This window comes from Lepisma saccharinum, chromosome 24 (assembly GCF_977018435.1).
Source record: "Lepisma saccharinum chromosome 24, izLepSacc3.1, whole genome shotgun sequence".
In the NCBI taxonomy this organism is placed as follows: domain Eukaryota; kingdom Metazoa; phylum Arthropoda; class Insecta; order Zygentoma; family Lepismatidae; genus Lepisma; species Lepisma saccharinum.
Genome location: NC_139252.1, coordinates 4879166 through 4889423, shown reverse-complemented (window position 1 = coordinate 4889423; position 10258 = coordinate 4879166). Strand labels below are relative to the sequence as shown.

Genomic DNA, 10258 nt, shown 5'->3' with positions numbered 1-10258 from the left:
ACGGTGCCAATCGAAGAAGTCGGTTCTCCGTTCCCGCGCGCAAACGAACGTCTCGAAGTTTCCAGCTTTAAAGAAAGTGGAACTACGTAGACCTCTAACCGAAGTAGTGGGAGTAGTATAATTATGTTTTCTGGAAAGCGGTGTAACCTGTCGTTCTTGAAGCGTCAGTGTTGCGTTGCCTAAGTTAGTGGCGAGCCGCTTTCCTTGCTTAAAACATGGCACTCTGCCTCGCGCGAGTGCTGCATACGCACAGTATGCACCGTACCCTGGTTGATCCTGCCAGTAGTCATATGCTCGTCTCAAAGCCTAAGCCATGCATGTCTCAGTACAGACTTGACCAAAGTGAAACCGCGAATGGCTCATTACATCAGATATGGTTCCTTAGATCGTACGCATCCTACTTGGATACCTGTGGCAATTCCAGAGCTAATACATGCTCACGGTGTCTCCGGCCGGGCAACCGGACGGAGTGCCGTTACCTTTAAAGACCAAACGGTCCGCTTCTGCGGGCCGACTCATTTGGTGACTCTAAGTAACCTCTAGGCAGATCGCACGGTCAAGCACCGGCGACGCATCTATCAAATGTCTGCCTCATCACACTGGATGGTGGGTTATTGGCCCACCATGGTGATTACGGGTAACGGGGAATCAGGGTTCGATTCCGGAGAGGGAGCCTGAGAAACGGCTACCACATCTATGGAAGGCAGCAGGCACGCAAATTACCCACTCCCGGCACGGGGAGGTAGTGACGAAAAATACCGATGCGGGACTCATCCGAGGCCCCGTAATCGGAATGTATCCACCTTAAACATTTGGGTGAACCTATCGGAGTGCAAGTCTGGTGCCAGCAGACGCGGTAAGTCCAGCTCCGATAGCGTATACTGAAGTTGCTGCGGTTAAAAAGCTCGTAGTTGGATCTGGGTCTCGGGCGGTCGGTTCGCCGTCAGGCGTTGAATTGGCCGTACCGGACATCTTCTCGGTTTCCTCGGTCTGCTCTTCACCGAGTGGATCGTGGTATTCCGGGACGTTTACCTTGAACAAATTAAAGTGCTCAAAGCAGGCTATTTGCCTCGATTCTCCTTGCATGGAATAATGGAACAGGACCTCGGTTCTCTCTGTTGGTTTTCGAACCAGAGGTAATGATTAAAAGGGATTGACGGGGGCATTAGTATTGCGAGGGGAGAGGTGAAATTCTTGGATCCTCGCAAGACTACCTACAGCGAAAGCATTTGCCAAGAATGTCTTCATTAATCAAGAACGAAAGTTAGAGGTTCGAAGGCGATTAGATACCGCCCTAGTTCTAACCATAAACGATGCCATCCAGCGATGCGCAAGGTTCAAGAACACCGTGCGCGCAGCCCCCGGGAAACCTTGAGATTTCGGGTTCCGGGGGGAGTATGGTTGCAAAGCTGAAACTTAAAGGAATTGACGGAAGGGCACCACAAGGCGTGGGACGTGCGGCTCAACTTGACTCAACACGGCAAAACTTACCAGGCCCGGACATCGTAAGGATTGACAGATTGAGAGCTCTCTCTTGATTCGGTGGATGGTGGTGCATGGCCGATTTTAGTTCGTGGAGCGATTTGTCTGCTTGATTGCGATAACGAGCGAGATTCCTGCCTATTAACTAGGCGTCGGGGTACGTGTACCCCCGGCGCATCAAAACCTCTTCTTAGAGGGACCGGTTGTCGCAAGCAGCAAGAGTGGGAGCTATATCAGGTCAGTGATGCCCTTAGATGCTCTGGGCCGCACGCGCGTCACACTGAAGGAGACAACGCGTCTTCCCCTGCCGAGAGGTACGGGTAACCGCTGAACCTCCTTCGTGATAGGGACCGGGGATTGAAATTGTTCCCCGCTAACGAGGAATGCCCAGTAAGCGCGAGTCATCAGCTCGCGTTGATCGAGTCCCTGCCCTTTGTGCACACCGCCCGTCGATGCATCCGATCGAGTGATACGGTGAGGCCTTTGGACCGGCGTCCTGCCACCTTAAGCAGGAACCGTCGGGAAGACGGTCGAACCTGGTCACTTAGAGGAAGCAAAAGTCGTAACAAGGTTTGGGTAGGAGAACCTGCCCAAGGATCATTACCGTACGGTATATCCGCTTCTTCCTCCAAAACTTATGGTAGTACGCAGATCCGCACGAGCGTGGAAGGGACCCAAGGGGGCCCTGGAGCCTGCGGATATGTATATATCGAGTCCAGATCACTGTGTCTTGTGCAGCTTGGCCGACCACGGTGAGCCTTGCTGTAGAGCACGAAGCACCTTAATAGGGGTAGGTGAGTCTCGACCTTTAAAGGTATCGCCCCGCTAAAACATGCACCCGAACCCCGTCTCGAGGCCTTGGAGACGGGGGGGTAGGTATCATCCGGGGAGGCTCGCGAGGGCGCTTCCCGACGAACAGACACATCATTCCGCCGAAGTGCGACCTGTCGCACTTCAGCAAACCACAAACAACCCCAGGCGGGGGATCACTTGGCTCGTGGGTCGATGAAGAACGCAGCTAGCTGCGAGTCAATTTGCGATCTGCAAAACAGAGAGCATCGACGGTTTCGAATGCACATTGCGGCCCGGGTCTTTACCTGGGTCGGTCCTGGTTGAGTGTCGGAAGTTTCTAAATGACACATGTGCTCTTGCGAGCACAGCGCGTGTAACAGCACGCCACGAAAGTCTCGCGGCCGCCTCTCTCAGCGAGGTAAGAGCGGTCGCGAGGTCGAATCCGAAACAGGATCATTAGGAGTCGGCCGCGAGGTCGTCTTCTCGGAGGACTCCATTCTAGTACAAGAAGTGGAAAGACCGGTCTACGGGTCCGCGCGTGCGTGGAAGGGGCCTCGAAGGAGCGAGGTGATCCCGGAGCAGTCCGGATCCGTATCCCGGAAGCAGCTTTCCGAGCATTCAGGGGCGAGCAACTTGCGGAGATGGTTGTCTTTTGCAGTTAGGTTGAACCTAGCTGTAGAGCAAGTTAAAGAAAGCACGTGGAGAATGAAAAAGTTGCCGGCAGACATGCCGGCCAGACTATAATTGACCGGCACTTGCAGAAGTGCAAGCAGAGATGGTTGTCTTTTGCAGTTAGGTTGAACCTAGCTGTAGAGCACCGTAAAGAAAGCACGTGGAGAATGAAAAAGGTGGCGGCAGACATGCTATGCATGTCCGGCCGGCACATTTGCCGGCCCGACTATAGTTGCTCGCCGGTGATAGGGATGTAGGCTTCTTCGGACATTGTGGCTGGACCACTCGGATGCTCGGAAGGTTAAATTTCCAAAGTTTGTAAATACGTGGAGTGGGAGAGCCGGCCGGACGACTCAGTTTCGTCCGGGCGGGTGCCTCTCGTTGAACGCAGGGTAAGTTTCCAAAATTAATGGAAGAGCCGGTCTGTTCGTTCCCGTGGAAGGAAAGCTCTGCCGAAGCTGGAGAGCCACCTTACCGTCCAGACCGGAGGACCTGCGTTGGGCGACGAGGAAGTTCCCTCGGACCTCATAGGAAACCGCAATCTCCGTTTGCACCCGACCTCGACTCAGGGTCGACCACCCGCACGATTTAAGCATATCAATATGCGGAGGAAAAGAAAATAACAATGATTCCCTCGGTAGCCGCGAGCGAAAAGGGAGAAGCCCGCCACCCAAGCCTCCGGCACGGTTATCCGAGCCGGCGGGCGATTTGGTGGAAGGGAGCGTCCGTAAATCCCGCTCGGCGGGGGGTTCTAAGTGTAACTTGAAAGGACCAACATCCCACAGAGGGTGCTAGGCCCGTGCGAACCTCCGCCTTGCCGAGTCGGGCTGGGCGCTTTCCCAAGGATTCGGGATGCTCTGGAATGCATCCCTAAGTGGGAGGTAGATTCCTCCTAAGGCTAAATATGACCACGAGACCGATAGCGAACAAGTACCGCGAGGGAAAGTTGAAAAGAACTTTGAAGAGAGAGTTCAAGAGTACGTGAAACCGCCTGGGGGTCAAACGGATGGAGCTCGAGAGTTCGATGGGGGAAGGTGATTCAAGGGTTAAGGACCAAGTCTCCGGCCCCCGAGCGGGGTCGTCCCCTGTCTTAGGGACTTCCCGTCTGCGAGGGTGCGTCCGGGACGGTCCCCCTTCATTCCGCGCCCGGTAGGGCACCGCGGCTCGTTGGGATCCGTCCGAAGGGCCTGGGGTGGAGCTCTCCGGCTCGTCCGGAGAACCCCCGGTGACCCGGACGGAACCCGACGGCTCAAGGGCAGGCCTGGGGATCCGCCGCCGTTTTTAGGCGGAAGGCGTAGAGGTCGCAGCAATGCGGCGTGCCTGGCAGTGTTCCCCCGTTCCCCGACCGTCCCAGGGCGCGTCCGGGGGTTCGCGGGGGGCGTACTGTGAGCCCTGGGCCCGTGCGGTGTTCAACGAGTGGCCCATCCGACCCGTCTTGAAACACGGACCAAGTAGTCTAGCGCGTGGGCGAGTCTAAGGGAATCACTAAACCCGAAGGCGCAGTCAAAGCGACTGGGACGATCGAGGTGACCCGGAGTCGCTCAACGAAGGGCCCTCGCACAGTCCCGGGGCGATCCCCCACCTCCGGGTGCGGGGATCGTACCTAAGAGCCCACTCGCTGGGACCCGAAAGATGGTGAACTATGCTCGGCCAGGACGAATCCAGGGGAAACCCTGGTGGAAGTCCGAACCGCCTCTGACGTGCAAATCGACCGTCTGAGCTAAGCATAGTGGCGAAAGGCCAATCGAACCGTCTAGTAGCTGGTTCCCTCCGAAGTGTCCCTCAGGACAGCTGGCGCTCGCAAGGGGGGTCCATCCCGGTAAAGCGAATGACCGGGGGCCTCGGGGCCGAAACGGCCTCGACCCACTCTCAAACTCTGAACGGGATGGAGGTCCCGCTTGCCCCTAGGGCGAAGCGGGGCGTTCTTGGACCCGAGTGCTCAGTGGGCCGCTCCTGGTAAGCAGGACTGGCGCTGTGGGATGAACCAAACGCCGGGTTAAGGCGCCTGAATCGACGCTGCTCAAACCATGAAAGGCGTCGGTTGCTCAAGACAGCAGGGCGGTGGCCATGGAAGTCGGCATCCGCTAAGGAGTGTGTAACGACTCACCTGCCGAAGCAACCGGCCCTGAAAATGGATGGCAATCGAGCGTCGTGCCTATACCCGGCCGCCGCCGCAATGCTAATGCATTGGCATCAATGCAAGAATGATGCGGCGGTGAGTAGGAGGGCGCGGCGGTGAGCGTGGAAGGGTCTGGGCGCGAGCCTGCCTGGAGCCGCCGTCGTTGCAGATCTTGGTGGTAGTAGCAAATAATCTGATGAGACCTCGCTGAGGTCAGACGTGGAGAAGGGTTCCGCCTCAACAGCAGTTGCAGGCGGGTGAGCCGGTCCTTAGACCGCGGAAAACTCCCACCGATGCGTCGGGTCAGTTTCGCGCTGCCACCGGGAGAGGTGTAGTGGTTAGCGCGAGGCGCTGGCGTCTCGGCCGCGGTCGAAAGGGAAGTGGGGTATCCAGCCCTCCGCCGCGTCTCGGGACCGGGAGTGCGTCGCGGGTTCCCTCGAAGTCCGTAAGTCCAGGTAACTGGTGGCACCAGGAGAATCTGTCGGGTTCCGGGGGCAGAGTTGTCTGTTCTGTCAGAGCGATCCCCTACGCTCCCCGGAATCTTCCCAGAAGGAGAAGGGGACACTGGGGAAAGCTAAGAGAACCGTAGTTGGGTGCGGTTTCCCCGGGTGCCCGTCGGACCTTGAAAATCTTGGTGGGAACAGCGCAGCAGAGTCCCGAGGCCTGGCCGTACCCGAATCCGCATCTGGCCTCCGAGGTAAAGAGCCTCTTGACGATAGACTAATGTGGGTAAGGGAAGTCGGCAATCTGGATCCGTACCTTCGGAACAAGGATTGGCTCTGGGGACCGGGGCCGGTCGGGGCCCGGGGGGCCACCGCGGGTTCGGTCCGGCGTGGGTCTTGGCGAGGGACATCCTTCCGGGGTTGTTCCAAGCTTGGACCGCGCGTCGGACTTCCGCGAGCGTCCCTGGGCTCTCTGAGGGGAACGCACCTAACCCCTTGCCCTTTTCTGGGTTTTGGGGGGAAAGTGCCTCCCCTCGAGTCGGCCGCCGACGAACGGTCGACTCAGAACCGGCACGGACCAGGGGAATCCGACTGTTTAATTAAAACAAAGCATCCCGACAGCCCGAGAGGGTGTTGACGGGATGTGATTTCTGCCCAGTGCTCTGAATGTCGCGCTGAAGAAATTCAGGGAAGCGCGGGTAAACGGCGGGAGTAACTATGACTCTCTTAAGGTAGCCAAATGCCTCGTCATCTAATTAGTGACGCGCATGAATGGATTAACGAGATTCCCTCTGTCCCTACCTACTGTCTAGCGAAACCACAGCCAAGGGAACGGGCTTGGAGAATGTCAGCGGGGAAAGAAGACCCTGTTGAGCTTGACTCTAGTCTGCCGCTGTCGGGAGACGTGACGAGGTGTAGCATAAGTGGGAGGGCTCCTTCGGGTGCCCGCCGGTGAAATACCACTACTCTCACGGTTTCCCGACTCACCCGGTTGGGCGGGACGCGGGCGTCGGGGTTCTCCTCGCTCGTCGCACGCCGTTCATGAACCAAGGCCCCTGCTACTGGCCGGCCGGACCGGATTCCCGGTCCGTGCCGGACAGGGGGCCGACCCGATCCGGGGACAACGGCAGGTGGGGAGTTCGTCTGGGGCGGAACATCTGTCAAAGGATAACGCAGGTGTCCTAAGGGCGGCTCACCGAGGCCAGAAACCTCGGGTAGAGCGAAAGGGCAAAAGCCGCCTTGATCCGCACCCTCAGTACGGGTGGGACCCGGGAAACCGGGGCCTATCGATCCTCCCCGTCCGAAGGATCTTCGGCGGGAGGTGACAGAAAAGTTACCACAGGGATAACTGGCTCGTGGCCGCCAAGCGTTCATAGCGACGCGGCTTTTTGATCCTTCGATGTCGGCTCTTCTTACCGTGGGGACGCAGCGCTCCCCGAGCGTATGATTGTTCACCAACCAACAAGGAACGTGAGCTGGGTTTAGACCGTTGTGAAACAGGTTAGTTTTATCCTCCTGGCGTTTAGAACGCGGCCAAGGTAATCCTGGTTAGTACGAGAGGAACCCCAGGTTCGGACCAATGGTACCGCGCTGGTTCGATCGAACCTTGGTGCGAAGCTACGTCCGACGGCTGAAGCCTGAACGCCTCTAAGGCCGAAGCCGTGCCCGGAGCTGCGTGACCGTGGGTCCCTGCACTCTGAAAGGCAGAACCACCAACGCTGGACCCCCTCGCGGGGGACCGGTAAGGCGGGGAGCCGCTCATCACCCCCCAACCCGGGGGGTGAGGCTCCCCGCGAGTAGTGCCATCGAGACTCCGCCCACTTGCCCCACTGACCGAGGTCTTTGGGATTCTAGATGGGGATTCAAGGGGTAATCAAGCACTCGGAAGTTGGGACCCTGAACCACTCGTAGACGACTTGAGTATCTGGCGGGGCGTCGTGAGCGGTGAAGCCTCCGTACGGTGGCGACCCGTTGAAAGGCAGCCCTCGCTTGCAGGTTCGTGCTGTCGGCTGCACGGCACCTGAAAAGCAGACTCCAACTTTCAGGAGGTCCCTCCGGGGACCTCCGCCGGGAGTCCAGACCCCAGTTTCGACCGGGGGAGGACACCCAAACCGGCAGCCGGCACCTTAACTGGTGCTGCGCACCGGGGCTTCCAGCATGTGGCGGATAGCTGGACTTGGGGTTTATCACCCAGCCGACCAAAAGACTGACAACCCAGGTTAACCTGGGAGTGCGGAAACGCTTGGAGAATGTCAGCAGCGGGGAAAGAAGGCCCTGTTGAGCTTGACTCTAGCCTGCCGCTGTCGGGAGACGTGACGAGGTGTAGCATAAGTGAGGGCTCCTTCGGGTGCCCGCCGGTGAAATACCACAATGTAAGTGACAGGCACTTGGAAATGTGCATTCATGAATGAATGCAATGCGTGAGTCTGCCACCTTGGAACCTGATGTTGAGCCTTTCTATGACGGTATCTATATAATAGAAACTTGAGGAGGCGACATACTGCCCGGTTCCTGCCAGGAGCACATCACCGGCGCGGGGGAGCGAAGAGAGCTCTCCCTTCTCCGGCTCGGCGGTCCCAACGTTTGGTTGGAGATCGGCGAGCATTCGGAGGCGCTTCGGTTGGTCGGCTTGGTGCTGTCCATTACTCGGATGTGACTCTACACGGCGGTGGACACTTAGGAAGGCCTTCTGGGTCTTCCCACGGGGGTCACCCTTATATAATAAGGGCGATCCCCAAGCCATCGGCCTGCATGCGGCCGATGGGGCTTCCGGCATGTGGCGTATAGCCGGACTTGGGGTTTGTGGGTAACAGATTGCGTTGTACCTATAACCCAGCCGCCCAAATGCATAACACTCTAGTCGGCCTTCGAGGACGGGACCTATATAATAGGAGCTTGAGTTGGCCAAATTCAAGTATGTGCCAAATGAGGGTCCAACTTTGGTAGGGTGACGGTGGAAGTAAGCGTTCCTCACTATTCCGTGCCGCAGAGGGGCCCTTGGTAGGTGGTACGATGGATGCTGTAGGTGGCCGAAAAATCCTCGCCTTCTTTGCGAAAGGCCACTCGCGAAGAGGTTTGGTTCTGTCATCCCTATCGTCGTTGGAACCAGATTTGAGCACTTGCTGAAATTGAGAGAATCCGCACTCTCGCAAGAAAGACCGATGCCTGCCAAGCATCTTAAACGAATGCAGTTGGCCGACCAAGGTGAGCCACTGCAAGCAAGGTTTGAGCACTTGCTGAAATTGAGAGAATCCGCACTCTCGCAAGAAAGATCGATGCCTGCCAAGCATCTTAAACGAATGCAGTTGGCCGACCAAGGTGAGCCACTGCAAGCAAGATGGGTACTTGCTAAGAACAGATCCGCGCGGAGTTCGTGATGTCGGTTTCACGGCACCCCGGCGGTTTCTGTCTGTCTCTTTAAGGATGCCCCCTCGGGAGCATTCGCCGGGAGTCCAGACCCCGGCCGGTTTCGGCCGGCCGGGGGAGGACTCCCAAACCGGCAGCCGACACCTTCACCGGGTGCTGTCAGCCGGGGCTTCCAGCAGGTGGCGGATCGCTGGACTTGGGGTTTATCACCCAGCCGACCAAAAGACTGACAACCCAGGTTAACCTGGGAGTGCGGAAACGCTTGGACAATGTCAGCGGCGGGGAAAGAAGGCTCTGTTGAGCTTGACTCTAGCCTGCCGCTGTCGGGAGACGTGACGAGGTGTAGCATAAGTGGGTGGGCTCCTTCGGGTGCCCGCCGGTGAAATACCACCGATCCCGACGGTAAGCTCTTGCTGTAGAGCACTGGAAATTTTCGTTGATGGTGCTTGGCGGAGGTAGGAGAATGCGGATGACTCTGCAATGAATAGCAATCGGTGCAGGGTAGCCGAGTGCTGGGCTGAAGAGAGTGTCGTCTTCGAGACATACACTTGCGGAGCTTGAGACTCTAGTCGGCACGTGTGTGCCTGCCTCCTTGAATCGAGCCTTCGAGGACGGGACCTATATAATAGGAGCTTGAGTTGGCTGCATTCAAGTATGCCCTGGAACTCGTCGGCAATCTTCCGTAGCTCACCGCCTTCACATCGAGCTGCCGTCAGCGACGTGGAGAGTCACATCCAAGTAATGCTCAGCACCGACGCGGGGGAAAATTATTCTCCCGCAGTTACCAATTTACTTGGTGCTAAGATGGGTACTTGCTAAGAACAGATCCGCGCGGAGATCGTGATGTCGGTTTCACGGCACCCGGCGGTTTCTGTCTGTCTCTTTAAGGATGCCCCCTCGGGGCATTCGCCGGGAGTTCAGACCCCGGCCGGTTTCGGCCGGCTGGGGGAGGACTCCCAAACCGGCGGCCGGCACGCATGTGTCGGTCGCCGGGGCTTCCAGCATGTGGCGGATAGCTGGACTTGGGGTTTTTAGGGTGACTTGGTTGCCCGACGACCCAGCCGACCAAAAGACATGTATCCCAGTTTAGCTCGCTGTAGAGCACTGGAAATTGACCGGCACTTGTAAATGTGCCGGCAGATAGAGGTGTCTTGTGCAGTTAGGTTGAGCTTAACTGTAGAGCACCGGACCAAAAGCACGTTAATAATGATTGAAATTGACCGGCACTTGTGCCGGCCAGCATTCAACCGTATATCGGTTGATTGAGCTTAAGACTCTAGTCGCATTTAATGAAAGTGCGTGAATGAATGCAATGTTTGGTTAACGCTCACACATCCTGTGTTGATGGTGCTTCTCAGAGTCGCAAACCCATACGAATGCTGTG

General features: G+C 57.4%; 3 non-coding genes across 3 annotated transcripts; all 3 read left to right on the top strand.

Annotated features, from left to right (window-relative positions):
• The first annotated feature begins 263 nt into the window (after positions 1-263).
• LOC145978466 (small subunit ribosomal RNA) lies at positions 264-2085 on the top strand. Its single transcript, XR_014440700.1, has one exon. It is a non-coding gene; the product is annotated as a small subunit ribosomal RNA (ribosomal RNA).
• Positions 2086-2452: 367 nt separating this feature from the next.
• On the top strand, positions 2453-2604 carry LOC145978483 (5.8S ribosomal RNA). Its single transcript, XR_014440712.1, has one exon. It is a non-coding gene; the product is annotated as a 5.8S ribosomal RNA (ribosomal RNA).
• An 897-nt stretch (positions 2605-3501) lies between these two features.
• Positions 3502-7509, top strand: LOC145978475 (large subunit ribosomal RNA). The gene has a single exon (XR_014440709.1). It is a non-coding gene; the product is annotated as a large subunit ribosomal RNA (ribosomal RNA).
• The last annotated feature ends 2749 nt before the right edge of the window (positions 7510-10258 follow it).